This window comes from Malurus melanocephalus, unplaced genomic scaffold (genome assembly GCF_030028575.1).
Source record: "Malurus melanocephalus ecotype Western Australia unplaced genomic scaffold, MMel_1.1 scaffold_341, whole genome shotgun sequence".
Classification (NCBI taxonomy): domain Eukaryota; kingdom Metazoa; phylum Chordata; class Aves; order Passeriformes; family Maluridae; genus Malurus; species Malurus melanocephalus.
Genome location: NW_026623573.1, coordinates 760960 through 778359, shown reverse-complemented (window position 1 = coordinate 778359; position 17400 = coordinate 760960).

The window sequence follows — 17400 nt, the reverse complement described above, 5'->3', positions numbered from 1 at the left end:
ACCCCCTGGTTTGATTACTGTAATTGTTGGAGTTGCCAGGTTTGCTTTGACTTTTCCCTCTGTGTTTTTTAAAGCTAAATAAAACTCAAGGAGTAGTTTGTCCAAAAGGTGCTGGAATTATGGCCAGAGTGAGATCCGTTTGCTGCTCTGTTTTTAGGGGTACACAGCACTGCTTTTGAAATGCTGGAGGTTTTCCCTCTCTTGCATTAGGAGGATCATTGTATCAGGGCTGGAGGTTCATTGAATGATCTGCAGGGAGGCCAGGAGAAATAAATGTCATTATTTTCAGAACAAACTGCAGGGGAAGAGGCCCTGAGCAATCAGACAGGGGGAAGGCTGTCAGTTTGCCCCTCTGGAGTATTTTCTGAGCAAGCACATTCTTTCCTCTCATGAGATAATAAACCAAGAACTAAACCATTAAAAATTAAGTACAATTCTAATAAAGGTAACCAATATTTCCATGGCTTTAGAAGCAACCTAATGGATTAAAAATTATGTACGACTCCAATAGAGGTAACCAATATTTCCTTGGCTTTAGAAGAGATCTACTGGCCACCTCTTGGAGGCACTGGCACCACAATGGACCTGTTGATAAACCCATCCAAAATCTCCCTTTTTGCAGCAGGTCCAGCCTGACAGCCCTGTCTGGGGTAAGATCAGCTCACTGGTGTCACCCCTGCCCCGCTGTGACACCGTACACATTGTCATCCCTTTGTCACTGCTTTGCAAATGTCACTGCCTCGGCACCCCAGGCCAGAGCAAACATGTTTTTTTCTATGTGCCACTCACCACGGTGTGTCTGCACTTACCTGGAGTGGAAATGGGCAGTTAATTAAACTGTCCTCATAGAGCTTTGTAACAAATCTATTAAACAAATAAGAGCTGCTATAAACAAACAAACCTGGATCACAACTTCTGCTCCTTGACCTCTCCAGTGGATTTGCTGGTTTTATCAGGAGAGCTTCTTTACATTTTTTCTAATTTACCACCAATATTTTAGAAGCTGTTAAAAAAAAAATAAGAAAAAAGAAAAAGGCAGGATAAGATTTGGCACTGATTATTGTAAGTCTGTTCAGAATACAGGAGGAAGGTTAATTAGCTTTTCTGACCTGAAGAGTCTAGGAAAGTATCCCTGGTGACTCACTAATTGCTGCTCAATGCATAATAGTGTCTGTGAAGCAAAGTGCATGAAGCCAGACACTGATAATAATGTTACTTTGATTTAAAATTCTATACCTGCAAGGACATAATGCTGTTTCAGTACAACATGCACTCCAGTGATAGATCTAAATATTCCCCAACTATTAATTTATTTTATTGGCAATTCTGGTCACTAATCTTAATTTGAATTGATACCAAGAACAACTGTATTTCTCAGATTGAATGTAAAATGCTATTTAGGGTATCATTAGAGCATATTCTGAAAGTGTTTTCCCATGTGTAGTAAACATTTCCATTARGACAGCTCTATGTGCTAGAGTTTATTTTTTTATTTGATTATGAGGATGAGTCACACAAAGAATATATCATTTTTATAAATATAAACAAAGAATTAGTCTGTGTTAGGAAAAACATCCCTAAACCATGAGTAGCAGAGATACTGTTTTATCTTCAAAAATAGTGTGAGACCAATATAGAATAAGGACTTTTAGGAAACGTATGGAATCAAGCTCACAGAGTATCAGAAAGACGTTCCGTCTATATGTCCTTGCTTTTGATATTTTATATTTTTTTTATATTTATCAATTGACACATAATGATCAGGGTTTAATAGGCAGAATAGGTGTGTACTATTTGTTCAGTAAATCTGTAGCTCTCACCAGAGAACAAAATGCAAATTTGCTCTTCTCACAAGGTCCTGTAATATTGGTTTCTTGRCACCCTTTTGTTTAGAACTAATTTTTAAAGTTTATTTAGTAACTGCAAACACATTTTTCATGTAAGATTTCTCTCTGTGCTAGTGGTGTAACCTTCTTTAAATAGGTATTCTGCAGATCCTCCCTGGATCAGTTATAAAACACTTCTCCAGCAATYTGTCCTCCCATAATAGATTCCTGCAGGAATATGATCATCCCAGTCTCATCTGCATGGAGCCCATTAATCCCAATTTCCAGGGCAGTGTTGGAAAAGCAGGAAAAGCTTTGACAWAGGAATCTGCCACATCAACAAGCTGCATGCACCCACAGGCTCAACTGGTAAAATTCTAATGTCTGATAACCAATGTTTTCCTTCTCAGCAGCCCATAGCACAGCTGAAGAGGGTTTTTTGTAGCTCTGATCCATCTGTCAGTTTATTCCCCACATTCCTTCCTCTCATCCCTTCTGCCCTGAGCCAGGTGAYAACATTGAGCTGTATTTTAGGAGGATGCTGACCCAACAGGAACCCTCAGGTACCACTGCCAACACCCCCAGAGAGGCAGCAGGGAAGGGCCTGGAGATGGAGCAGTGCACAGGGAATGTCAGAGCTCAGACATTTCACCTGCTGAGTCCTACCCTGTTCCCTTTCTGAGCCATAAATGATATTGAATTGTCGCTGTTGGCCAGACAGCCGACATAAAAGAATAGATACAAAACACACAAAAAGTGGGTGAAAAAACAGAAAGAAAGAAGGATTTTATTGTGGGACAAGCCTCTTTTATTTACTTTAGTAACCAGTGCATACATTTGTGTCAAACAYRCATTGRTCAGTGAKGCTGTCACTTTCTACTCAACAGCATAGGATTGGTAGGTTTGCAAAAGCTACWGTATTAGTAATGTTTATAATTGTAAACTACTTGCATTAYCAGTTCTACATTCTAATCTTCTTTTTCTCAAAACAGCCAAAGAGGTGGYGTTTTATTCTCATGCAAGCTGTTAACACTCCCTRCATTGAATATCTGGAATTATAGACCTGTTCACTGTTGGGTTKTTAGAGCAGCTYGCTGTGCTCAGGCAGGGRCACAGTATGGGGTTTTGGTGTCCCCAGAAGCTTCATCTCTGTCCCAGGACAAAACCCCCATTCTGGGAAGATTTCTGCTCTGCCTGGGCGAGCTGTGAGCCTGGTACTGCACTGACACACTGGGACATCCCATCACTGATAACCCTGCAAAAACACCATCCTTGGTGAGGGGATGGGACACACCAGTAGGGCTGGGAGAAAAGGGCAACAACCAGCAGGTTAGGTGTTCATTTCTTTCTGTTCCCTGCMTGTCTGAGCCTGGATCCAGACACAGCCCCTGATGCTGTCTGTCAGCTCCTGACAGCAACAGGAGCAGCACAGGTTTTCTTCTGTGCTTTGGCAGATTTAACCCGCACTCCCACCGCCTTTGCCTGAGCAATCTGCAGGTTGGTATTTACTAAATCAGCATTATGGAACCCGTATCTTTGTCCCACTCTTTTCCTTGTCATTTCTATTTCAGCTCAGATATCCAGCAGCTTGACAGATAAGACACTGCCAAATCACAAAAGACCTTAGGTATATCTTGAATTTCCTGACTTACCTTATTAAGCTGCAATCTGTTGCACAGAGTCACACAATAGATGTGTTACAGTGCAACCTGACATAATAAGTTACWCCCATGACAAAAGGCAGAAAGGCAAAAAGTGACTTTTTCTTATCAGTGGAGCAGCTCTCAAAGCAAACAGGAGATCAAGTCCGTTGAATCCAGCACGTGTTTAATTTAACAAAAATTACAGAGGATGTCTACTAATGTATTTTAGGCCTTTTCTGTAAAGTATTCTTTTATCTTTGTTCATTACATTGTCTTGCTGCTCATTGAATGTGAATTGTTTTCATTGCCTGAAATGAAATCCTGAATTCTTGTCCAGGACAAGTTTTCTACCCTGGTTCACCCCCTAAATTTTGTGCACGATTTGGCACAGCACAGCTCTCCTGCCCTTCCGTGTAGGAACTTTACACACACCAGTGAGAGAGCCATAAAGGAAGAAAATAAGAAAACTTTCTTACAGCTGGGGCACTCTGGGCAGGAACTGAAGCAAACAGTCCTTTTTCTCTGTATCATTTTGGACACATATCCTTTATCTATACACTGTATTTCACCACAGCTTAAATAGTTCACTAACTGCAACAACTGAACCAAGACTCAAGCCACCAGCAGGAAAGGTTTTGTGAGATAAATTCCTGTCAGCTTTTCAGGGGAGAAGTGTTCTGCTGCTTTGCTGCTGCCAATTTGCCCAGTGCCACTATGGAAATCCATGGTAAAAAAAAGGTAAAAAATAATATTGTCCTGAGACTGTCAGCAATCTCTGTGTCCAAAKGATTTATCTGCCAGTCCTGGGAATGTGATGCTTTAATTGTTGATATGAAAAGAGAAGGTGGAAGGATGTGCAGGAGCAGAGTGGTCCAGCACRGCTCAGGCTCAGGGGGTTCTGTGTWGGGGTTAAAGAAAAGCTTTRCAGAGGTTAGAATTGCTGGCAGGATACTCAAGGCAACACCAGCGTTCCCTAGAGGAAATTGCTAATTTTTATCTGCAGTTTATGTGAAATTTCATTTGTTCTCAATACAGCATGATTTGTTTTAGCTCTGCAAAGCTGGATATTTCAGAACTGTTACTCATCAAGGGTACTTGGGGGAGGTAATTTCGTTCTCTCAGGTTCACTGGGTGGGGGCTCGTGCCAAAATTGTTTAATTTTTCCAACTGGAGCCTCCRGGTAAGTGAACCTGACAGCACCTGGCACAAGGGTTCCAGCAGGTATCTCATTCACTGTGGAGAGGCTTTTTTATGTCACCTCTCACCACAAAGGCTGAGTAATGAGGACACATATCTTCTTTGGGGTTTCTTTTTTGTCTCCTATCTTCCCAAAACACTACTGTAATCCTGAGGTAACAACACAGCAGAGGCAGTAGATATGCACTAAAATGAGGTTCTTATCTGCAGTTTTATTATCCCATGCAATATTCTTGCAGAAAATTACTTTCTGAAATGTGCTAAGCTGCTCTTTGGCTCTCCAGGGCTCTATTCACAATTTTCTGTAAGTGATTTTTGTTTAATTTGTAGCAATAGAGGGATAGATATCTTTCACCCTGACTGTTATCAGCTTAATTGTAGCTATAGGAAAAGTAAAGGCCAGCTGACTTYTTATTACTGGGAGTAAAATGATGGGGCATTGTTTGCTTTTCTGTCTCTGTACAGCACAGTGGCTAAACTGGCACCTAAATTCATGTAACTTTGTCTGAAATAAATGCCTCATTTCAGTATGAATTGATTTTTGTCTAGAGGAASACTGTGTTACCTGTAGCCCTTGTTCCTAATTGCTGAGTTGTAAAMCATTAGCAGGAAGTGAATCTTTGTGGATATGGAGGCTGCTTTTTGCTGGTTTGCTGCTGYTTTAACCAAAATTAGAGAGACAGAAATTTGCCCAACCCACTCTGTGCTTCTGTTGTGGAGAGCTCCTGTTCTGCTGTGGAGAAATGCAGGTTTTTCCCTCATCTTCTGCATCCTCTGCTGCATCCTCTGTGCTTACAGAGAGAAAAAAAATAGATTTGTGTGCTCCCGTATGTGTTTTGATGGAAAGCCCAACTGATTTCATACATTGAAACAGCATTTCAGTAGCTTTTACCTTAATAAAACCTCACCTGGGGTAACGTGCTTAACTTGGCCACACAGCTTCCAAAAATAGAGAGGCCAGAGAGGAGCAAGAAAAACCAAAAGTGTGCAGGAAAAACTGAAAGGTTTAGCCCAGAAAGAGAAGTTTTAACCTTAACGTGATGCAAACAGGAGATAAAGAAATTGTTTTTTTAAAGGCAGGTTGAAAATGGCAAGAAAAGAAAGGCCTTAAATTGTAGCAGAGACCAGACTTTAGGGRAACTTTTTCGGTGGTAAGAATAGATAAACGGTGGCCTCAGTAGGGAGGTTACAAATTCTCMGTCTCTGGCTGTTATTTTTCAAAAACACAATGTGTGAGAGTCTCTTGGAAATGCTGGGAGTGCTTTCCCCTGTCTGAGAGAAAGGACAATGTCTGTTAATGTTTTGCAGTTACTTCACGTCCCATTTTCTTGTAGTTTTTCTCCACTCTGATGGAAGGGGGAAGAAGGCATGGAGAAGTTTGTTCTATGATGGGCAGGTTTGGCTCCTTCCTTCAGAAATTCCTGCTCTGACCTGTTCTCAACAGAAGTGCTTTCCAAACTTGGGTTTGGGTAAAGAAAACCCTAAAAGATAAAAGAAACCCTAAAAGAAAACCTCCTGCCTGTTGGGATTCTCCATTTCTTCCTTTGGRTACTTCAGCAATATGTTCAGGATCYATCAGTGTCAAAAATGTGAATTCTGCTGTTTCAGGATGGTTCTGCAGAGGAAAGGGAAGGTACCTCACCTTTGCCACCTGCTTTATATCTGCAGCATTTTTGGGTAGCATCTGGCGTGTTTTTAATCTCATTTTCTGCATAGGAAGTTGCTTTTCCTTTCCCCTCGTGTTGCATCTTCTCTGTCACATATAAAGAATTAAAATCTGCCTGGCTTTTGGAAATTCTCTGCAATATTTCAAACTAAAATGCTTTTACAGAAAGGTGCTGGCATGCCTCTTTTTGCATCAACCCCARAAAAGTACATAGTGATACATTTTGGGTGGATTTTAAAACAAACCTCACTTGTAGCTTTGAAAATGTTCCCCTGCATCCAATGAAAAGCTAAAAATATCTATGAATAAGTTAACACCTGAAAATGTAGGTTTCTGCACAYGGCTTACATAAACCATAAAAGCAAATTTTTAACTGTGTTTGAATTTCATGCATAAATCTCCTKGAGAAAAAGTTTCATCCCAGTGACAGTGAGTTTTAAGCTAAAGTAAACATTTTTTTCTCTGCAAATGGCATATAAAAACCCTGTTCAAAATTACTAGACCAATATACACAGCTTTTTTTMTTTTTACTCACCATTAATCCCTCAATTCTCAAGTAGGCCACTGCCAGAAGCCTTTTTGGCAAAAAAAAATATTATTTTCTCTGTTTACTTTCATTGTAATTACTGACTCAATTGCTTTCAACAAAGCAGCCTAATAATGGTTGACATAAATGATACTTTTTCCCTCAGGTTTCTTAGTTATTCTCTGATTGATGAAATTCAGGGTAAAGAATGAGCAAAATCACAGCTTTCTAAAAATTTATTAAAATAAAAACCAAAAGAAAGCCCAAAAAAATACAACCCCCAAACTGCAGAATTCAGTCTATTGTAAGCAAATAGGTGATTTTATTACTGCTTATATAATTATTTTACCAAAATCTAAAATAAACCAAAACATGTTTAGATAATCTCTGCTTTTCCTCCATGGAATTCATCATAATGTATTAATATATATTTTWAACCTCCATAGTGTGCTAATCTTATTCATTTTTGGCTCCCTGAAGGAGCCATTACATTGTCCTCTGCAAAAGAACATTTTATAAAAATCTCAATAGGGCAGATTGGCACAAAATACCCTGATGGCTGCTTGGAAAGTTCTGGGGCTGAACCATTTCATGACTTATTTCTGCTGGGAGCCCTTCACAGAATGAGCTGGGCCAAGAATCTGTGAAGATTTTCCAGGGGACACTGAGCAGGATGAGCCAGGATATCCTTTGATGTCAAAAGGACATTAAAAATGGACACCTGTCAAAAATGTTATTGCATTGATTCTTGAGTCTGAGAATGTTCTTCTCCAGCCTGAATTGCAGGAAAAAAATATATGTAGGGCTCAAATGGTGAAAGGAACTGCAAAAAGCCCTTACAAATTTCACTGGTGTGGTAGCTGATCTTCATCTGAATTATTTCCTTCCATTAATTCCTCRGCTTATTTTGATAGGTTTATTAAAAAATCCCGGACTCATCGGAGCGAATTTGATTTGGTGTCTAAGCCATTCCAAAATCACATCTTAATTTGATTCTGTTGATATAATATCTGACCTCGCTAAAGCAGACAGCAGAGCACATCACTTCTGGCGTGTTGAAAATATAATTATTTGCCTGTTAACATTATTTCTTTGCAAAGAAAAGGCAATGTATCAAATAATGAAGTTTTAGAGACTGTAACAGGTGAACTTGGAAACCACCACGTGATACTTTTGAGAACAAAACATCCAAACATTCCAAGTGCAATCACATTTTCCTGAATGCTCCCATCTCCTGGCACTCTCGCAGTCATTTCTGCAGTAAATGCTCTGCACACACATTGCTCTGGCTCTGGAATGAATCTCTGAATGGCCATTGAAAGCTTTTGTCTGTGTTTATGGCTCTGCAGCGAGGCTCCTATTTCTGTCCTCGGTGCTTTTGGTTTTTGGAAGAGTTTCTACAGAGAATCAAAGGGTGAGTTTGATTTTTCAGCTCTTTGTAGGACTTCATTCCAAGCCCTGAAGAGACTCATAAACAATTACAGACTACACCTGAGTTTATCTCACATATATGAATCTAAACAAAAATAAGTGAAAAGGTAAGAGGAACAAAATTGCTGTCTACAGCTGCCTGGTGGGAAGGTAGAAGGAGCTGCAGCCAGGCTGTTTAAGTTATCTAGAAATTCTGCTGAATAATATAATCAGTCCATTGTTTCTTGCTAAAAATATCTGAAAACTTCTCCTCACTGAACACCATGGAAATTTTGCAAACATAAGTTCACTATGTAAAGTTATCCCAGTCACAACACCAGCAGTGGTGGGAATTCTCTCCAGCTCTGTATAGGATGGGGAAACACAGCTTTGGACTGTTTGCTTCCAGAAAGGAATCGATGTATAAATCCTGAAGAAGTGAAATATGGCTTTAAAATATATTCCTTGACCTAGTCCTCCATCAGTGAATTAAATTTCAGTGACTTGCTAGAAAAATGTGTTCTTTTTATGTGTTCCCATAAATTATGCATTTCAATGCTGTATGTATCCTTTTTTATTATTGTGGAAGCAAAAAAAAAGAAAAAAAAAATTAAATAATCAGTTATCTCCTAAAAGCTAAGTCTTCCAGACACTTAGGCTGCTTCAGGTCTGAAAGTGGAATCTTACTGTGACATTAAAGAATAAAACTGAAATCTTGTTGAAATTGTTCCTTTGCAATGGGTATAAGCAGATATTAAGAGTATTGATAAATACAATCAGCTCATAAATAAAGAACTCTTACAGGCAGCTACAATCTCTGTCACGTTTCAATTCTGATTTCTTTCTAGAAAGCATCTCATGCACCCATCCTGCTCCAAAAAGGGTCAGTTAAGGTCACTCAGGATTGTGTCCATCCAGAGATTCGATATCCAGGATGGAGACTCCACAACCTCTCTAGGCAAAAAAAAAAACAAGAACATTTTCTTATGTTTAAATGAAATTCCCTGCATTTTTGTTGTGCTCTTGTCCCTGGTGAGGTGAGGGTGACTGGGCAGCAGTTCCTCTGATCCTTCTCCTTGTWCTTCTTTCTTCCCATCCTCAGCAATCTCCCCTGATCTCCAGAGTTTGTGTCTTTTCTCTTTGTATCAGCAGCCAGAATCAGTTTGAGATCATTTCTCCAGATCGATTAAAGCCTTCTGGCACTCTGGGTTCTCATCCACTGTAATCAGGCAGCCTCTTGATCTTCRCTTTGAAATCGTGTTTTTGAATTTCTGGAAAATTCATTCTCTCCCTGAACAAGTTTGTATTGTGTTAGTCTCAATTTGGATTTCTACATCAAAATCTCTTTCCTCATCTTTTTGGGGGACATTTTTCAGAATCTAGAACTCAGGAAAAGTTAAGGCTGGTTGCCTTCAACCAACTATTGTCATTACAAGTGTAATAATGATTTATCATCCCCCAAACCTCTAATAGGAACATCTGTGCATTAATGAATTGTTTGGCAGAGGAATCCCAATGATTGGAACCACGTCAGAAATGTTCTCTAACCCTGCTGGGAGGGGAAGATTTGAAACTGCAGTGTGGATGAAGCTCTGGTGTCAGTACAGAAGGGACAGGTTTGATTTATAAACTCTCTGTTTGCACATAAAAAAAGAAYTTTTGTGGCCAGGTTTGGGTTCTGTGCACGCTTCACCTTTCAGGAAAACTCTCTCTGCCAGCACAGCGTGACAGCCATAACTGCAGTGTTATTCAAAGTGTTACAYTGATTAGGTTCTGCTGGATAAACTGCTGTTAAACTGAATTTACTTAAATTTGTGGGAGAAGTCGTTTCAATCAGATATACATTTCTTACTTACTCATCCATACAGTTGCACTGGAGAAMAGTGGATCAAATTCTCTTCTTAGAGAAGCAGTAGCAAATTAGAATAACTCAATTTAAAGCTTAGGAATAAATAAATTTARCATAAATAAATCCCTAGGCCAGAAATACATCTCTGAAACCTGAGCTCATTCTTTCTTTCCCTTGTTCAAAGTAAAATTAAGCAAATGGTTGAATGCCTTTCTAAATCAGGGGAGAAGATTGAATTCTGATCCATTTAAGCTACTTCCTTAAGCTGAGGTAGAAGTGGAACACAGCTTCTTTTTCAAACTGATAACTCTATTAGAAAAGGGAACAAAAGCTTTTTTTCCTTTCTTTYTCCTTCTTAATTCGCTGTAGACATTTCTACATAATATATTTTTAACACAGGTATATGAACAGAAGTGAATGTTTATATCTGTGTTATCCTGCTCAGTAAGAGCTGGYTTTTATTCCTAACAGTGAATTATTCTTGAGGGAACCTGACATCTTCTAGGAAACCTGACTGGCAAAAGTAATAAGTRGTAATAAAACAGAAGGAATCTTTGTAATCTCAAGATTAATGGATAAAATGTTTATGCTGAGGGGTCTCTTCATCAACAAACTGCTGTTTGCACCTATTTGCATTTTAATGGTTACCCTAGTTCTGAAGTTAGAATTACAGACTTTTCCCAGCTGCTCTTTAAATGCTACATTATAATTTTGAGGAAGCATCATACGTAATTATATTTAATAGACACAGAATTGATTGAAACACTTAACAAAAACAAAAAGCCCAGACCTAATTTTGTAAACATGTTATTGTACAGTAACCCCCAATGAGTTTGTTCTTAAATCTCCTAATTAATTTTTAATTAAAAAGCTCAAAGATGCTATTATACTTCTTGTTGTAAATGGCAGCCTTATGTAAGCATAAACGACTTAGCTGCTCAGACAAATATCTCCCATTAAAATCCATGTTAATGAGAACTCCTGAACACACTATTTCAGAGATTTTAACAGTGGCAGCACTAAAATAGTCTCAATATCACACAGGGGGTTGTTGTTTTTCATTCCTCCTCTCTTTTTTTTTGTTTTGTGCTGAGCACAGTAGGTTTGCAGTGAGAAGCTCTCCAGATTTCCACTCGGGTGCATCAATCTCCTCCATTGCTATGACCATCCTATTTATAGCATTAACTCATTAATTATAGGGCTGGTCCAGCTCACCTCTACTCATCTGAGGGCAAACGGGCCCAAATTACCAATCTTGGTGCAGATTTGCTGCATTAAATAGGTGAATTTGCATGGAAAGGAGGACCCACTGAGGAAAAACAACCCCTCACCAAATTCCCAACCTCACATATAAAAACCATCCAGCTTTCCATGATTTTAACTCAGTTTATTTTCCATCAYCTCCTGCTTAGAAGCAGGCAGAGGATCTGAGGCAGTAGCTGAACACGATGTGTTGCTGTGGGGATGGGCTGATGTCACAAGTCGAGGATTATTAATAGCAGAAAAACAGCAAGTGCTCCTTTCAGAGAAGCATCTTTAATAGCAGGGGGAAAAACACTTGAGAYAAAATCTCATTTGCTATGTTTTTCTTACATTTTTAACCAAGAAGGGATGGGAGGTGGAAATGCAGTGATTTCTATGGTTTAATTATCTGTCTTCTATATGGTTATTAACGCTCCAAGGAGAAGCAGCAGAATTTAGAAGGCTGGAAGTTGTAAGCTCAGTTTTGCAAAGCTGCAGTTTTCCTTTTCAAAGAYGCAAAGTTTTGTGGTTAGGCTGAAGGATCAAAAATAATGATGTTTCTTTTTAAAATAAATTCGCAGTAGTTTCCCTCTCATAACTTTATCAAGTTCTTATTATTTTAGACATGGAAGTTGGTACAAAAATCACTCAGGCTATTTAGAACTGTATTTTTTTTTAACCACACCAGGAATAAACGATGATCCATAGCTTCAAACCAAGGTTTGCCTTGAAGAGAGGTTGATGATGAGGGTGTACAGCTCATCACACCCCAAAGTAAAATTTGTGGTCTCTTTTTCAGAAATTGCTGCAACAAATGCAAGAAAAGCAGTRCCAGCAAACTGTGTGCTGGAGCTTTGATATATTCACAAAATAAAATAYAGTTATATAAGAAAATCAATATTTTTATCACTTCCTATTTTATCCTGAGCTTCTACAGTTCTGGAGATTTGTAATTCCCTTCCTTAAGAGAGCTCAGACAAAACTTCTGTCGGCAGAGAGGTGGAACAGGAATCTCACAGATGCCATGGTTTGTGCTTTCCAAATGAAATTAAATCCTTGTTTCCTTTAACCCTTAACTTATTTAAATGCAGTTTCTCAAAATTCTGCTCTTTCCAGTCCACATACAGCTCTGAAGAAAACGAGGGGGATCTGGATGGTGTGCTTTGCTTTAACTATTTCTGGAGCTTTTCTCCTATTTCTCCCAAAACACAGACTTTGGTCAGTTTTTCAGAAAACCCTCAAATTCCATGTCAAGCCAGGTCCAAAGGCTTGTGAGCCATTGTGTTTGAGATGGTCTCAACTCTTCGTTGTTGTTTACAGAAGAGATATTAAAGTACCTTCAGGAAATCTCTTGTACCAAAACCTTTTGCTAACCTGAGTGAACAAGTTCATCCCATCTTCCATCAGAAAGGCCAGAAGATGTGGTGAAAATCACAGCACAGGAGCAGCCAAAATACTTGGAATACTTTGTATCCACTGGACTGACTCTTCTTTGCCAGGGCTTCGAGTCTCCCACAAGAACACCAGCTGTGCATCTTGTCCACCCAGCTGAWAGCTCTTCAAATCTGCTTAGCTTCAGAAATTACTTGCCTGTGTAATCTAATTTTACCCAATGTTCTGTTTAGAAATAAGTCCATTTACCACTCACAGATTGTTAGTTTCCTGATTTAATAGTGAAATGYTGAAGAAAAAGCAGTGTTTCTCCCTCATAACTCATGCTTTCATCCCACTTGTTCATACTCCAGTAATTGAAATTACAGTTTTATAATTGTGCAGACATTGATGATTTTGCAAATGGAGGATTATTAATAGCGTAAAAACAAGAAGGACCTCTTCTCAAAATGTTATTCCAGCAAAAAAGAACGAGAAAAATATGCTTGATTATTTCTTCGCTTTTCTGTGCATTCTTCACATTTTAATTAGGCAGAAAAAGTAGATAAGATTTTCTTTCATCAGCATGAATATTAGTGAATCATAGCAGAAAAGAAACTTATGAAACATATTATAAGTCATAAACTTAGAGTTTTGGGGTTTTTTTAAATTTTATGGACTTTAAGATTCAGAAAAACTTTTGCTTGAAGAAACACAAAATGGAACCAAAACTTCATTGGTGCTGCAATATAAATTGTTGGGGGGTGGGGGCAGGTTGTACATTTACGTGTATCAGTACTAAGATGCCTTTCCCATTATTTTGCCAAACCTTGCATTCCATACTTTGCAACAGACAGGAGCTTTTTGGGATCTTCCGGTATTTTAGTGATTTACAGGTATTGCAGCTCTGTATTTCCTAAGTATTCGACTATAAACTTTCAAGTGAAGAGCTGGTCAGGAAAGAACTTTGCATCTTTTTTGGGGAGTCTGGGGAGCTTTGGAGTTCCCATTTCCCAGTGGTGCTGCCTGCTGGAGGTCCCAGGCAAGGATCGCCTCTCTCTGTAGGGAAGAGGTGGAGTCACCATCCCTGGAAGAGTTCAAAACACCAGTAAATGTGACACTCATGGTTTAGTGGCCATGGTGGTCYTTGATCAAAGTTTGGATGTGATGATCTTGGAGCTCTTTGTGATTCTGTGATCCACACCAGAGATGTTCCCGTGTTCCCTTCCCCTCCCCACTCCCTGCAGGGGTTGATCCCACATCCTTCTCCACAGAGGGGTTCAAAGAGACCCTTTATCAGAGCACAGTGCCCAAAACACCAGTTATGAGCAGGGGAATAAGGAACAATGAGAGAGACTGGGGCAGTGAGATCAGTGGGGTGCAGCTTGAGAAGACAACGTGCAGTATTTGTGACACATTCCACAACTGAGCTGTGAATTAGTGCAGGACACTTCCATGAGGGTACAACAATGACATGTGGGCAAGTTCTGAACTTGCTGACACAATTGAGAGAATGCCATGGAAATCGCCATTTTTTATATTTGCCACGCTTTTATAATCTTTTCCTGAATATTYATTTGGTTGGGTACCTGTTACAGAGAGAAATGGAATATCTGGCCTCAGTGATTTCATTCTCAGGAATGCAATTTTACTTTCCCCTTGTACTCGGGGTGGYTTTATCTTGGTTTTGTATGTGTATATATTTTTAAAGCAAAAGCTTTAAAAAAAACCAAACCGTGCTATGAGCATCTCATTGCTAAGCAACAATGTATTCTTCCCTCCCACGTACCTTCTTGCTGTTCTGTGAAAAATGAGGATAACAAATGTGTAAAAAGCAGGGTGCTTTCCTCCTGGTGGAATAATGCAGCGAGAGGCAGCTCTGGTCACTTATTTCTGAGACAAACTATTGCTGCCATCTGCTTACTGACTAAAGTAGTAATGCTCTGCATCGTGCTGCTGCATTCCTGAAAACTCCTGCTGCGACCTGTGCTTGGCAGGAATTCTGTCACACAGAACATTTTGGTGGTTTCAGTGTGCTGCTGGCCAGATTGGGATGCTTTGGGATGAGTTAATGGCACAGGGTCTGCAGGACAGGCACTGGACCCCACTGCAGTGGCACAAGGGAGGMTGGTGGCARATCCTCAGWGCRTTTTTATMWTCTRTTTATTGTTYAGRKCTCTCCTTGGGGAGTGTCACTGTTKTTTTCATGTTGATCACAAGACAGAGRCATGGTGGAGGGGGAAGAAACGTGCTTTGTCAGCTCACTGCACTTCTGGAAAATGTTTGTCAAACCATCTGTTTCAGTATCATCCTGGACTTAAAGCAGTTTCAAAACTCTACAGTTCAACAGCCTTAAATGTGGGGTTTGTTTGTTTCTGTGGTGCTGCTTCATTGTCTCAGCATTCTTGTGAGTGCCTTCGAAAGCTGCCAGTGTGTTCCATGAATTATAATTTCACTTTGCAATACCAGTGTTGTCTGAACACCTCTGAAACTGCTGCAGCAAGGTCACATTGTAGAACTAAATGCTGGCTAAGTGTTAAATATGATCATGCAGTTGTAGAAAGGATTGAACAGAAGTGCTGCCTGGCTCACAGTTTGTTTCTGGGCTCCTCTGTACATCAGCTCAGCAAAGCTGTAGCATTCGTAGCCAAAGGTCTCACAGCAAACACAAGAAACCCAAACAGCTGCTGTTTGTTGGGTGACTGTCTCTTTCAGAGCACTTGGGGTGCAGATTGATCTAACTCTTTACCAACAGTCTCCTGTGTTAAGTGTAACTACTTGGATTTTCAGCAGACAAAAGCTTTCTTAATTCCCCCTTTATCACAAAGGCAGGTAAAAGCTGTTTAGTTACATTTATCAGATGCATTCTGCTTATCTGTAAGAGAAAGTTGTGAAATGAGCTCGGGTGTGGACTTGAACTAAATATTGCTCACTAAGCCTTGCCCTGGAGGCCTTTATTCCCCATTTTGAGGAGGAGAGCATATAGGCTGTTAATTATTGTGGCAGGGAATGGCTATCCCAAACCTCTGTTCCTTTTTGGGTTCATTTGTATAATCTTAGTGCGCAGAGCAACAAACCATTTAAAAGATCTTGATACTGCCAAAGTTGTCAGCAGAACCACTCTGCAGGTGAAGATTTTTTTTTTTCCAGTGAAAATATTGGTAGCATTGGAATGGTCATCTTCCATCGTGTGATACAGAAGTGAGTGGCAAGGCAGAGAGCACTGGGTTCAGATCAGATTGATAAATTGTGAAATACATATGTGACAATACTGCAAAGCCCTCCTGCCCATTTTCCACGGTGGGTGAAGAGCAGACAGGCAGTGAAGGGGTAGAGAGTMAGGAAAAGCTGAGCACAGAGTGGAAGTGCTCAGAACACAAGATACAAAATCCCCTTTCCCCTGGAGCGAGGGAGAAGCAGCAGTGACAGTATTGATCTCCTGTGCAGAATTTATTCCCCCGTTGTTTCTTCAGTGTAACAACACGATGCACTTTAATCAGAGCAAATAGTTAATATTCTGTTTAACCTACAGCAAAGTAAAAAAAAAAAAAAAAAGCCACGTGCCAATGAGCATACAGTCCATTTACCCAAAAGTCTTCTATCCACCACTCTTCTCATTCATTTTAATGATCATTTTATGTTTTCACCTTATTTCTTCTTTCTTTATTATTATATACACAAGGGGGAAGAATGAACAAAGTTAAATTGTTTCTTGGGTTTTGCTGAGCTGCCTGGTGGGTAGATAAAAATAGCAAGTGCCAGTGGCAAAGTCTCCTGAAAAGTGCTAGCACATTGTGAAAGTGCTAACACATTGTGCTATTGAATCAGCACTGAGAAATCAGATTTTCCTCACAACGCTTTCTTTAAACTTAAGGTGACCTTTAGGAATGCATTTGCATCAATGTAGAGAACCTTATTACTTTGTCCTATCGAAGACTAAGTCATCCTGAAARGAGTTCAGCTGTGGGTCCTGAAAATTCCCTTCATTTTCTCCCRGGCTTGATAGGACATTATTGATTCTGGTACCAGAATAAAGAAGCCCCAAACACACAGTGTTGAGAGGTTTTGTCTTTGGGAGATGTTATCATACAGTAATTTATAGTTCAGCACTGCAGAAAGTTTTTATTTATGAAAGACTCCATTGTATCATTTCTGAAAAACATTTCTATAGACCTGATCGTTCCGGCTGTTTTCCTAAAATTCCACAGAGCCTGAGGTTATCCACAACACAGACACTGAATCAGTTTYTAAGCAGGGTTTAGGGCAGCAGAGCTGTCTTGGATATGGCCGTGGTCTGGCATATTGATTATGTAGGAAAAGTTTTGCCTTATGGGGTCAAATTCTTAAGCTCTTGCTTGTGAAWCAAATAAAGAGAGATTGAGAGCTGCTGTGCCACGTATTGATTTTGAAGTAAGCAAGAATTGCTCRGAACTTCTCACAGGCAGGCCCTGAATTGATCAAAGTTCGGATGGGTTGAAAGTTCTGACTTGTTAAGTTACTTAAATTATTTTAACTTTAAATTATTTTACACATAGCCCTAATCCAAAGCTTAGTGACCTCAATGAAAATATTATCTTTTGCTTCTATAGACTTGGACTGAAGGTTTATTTTAGCAGATTATATKCAGAAAGGTCATGACCAGTAGAATTGGCCAAATACTTAGAAACTTG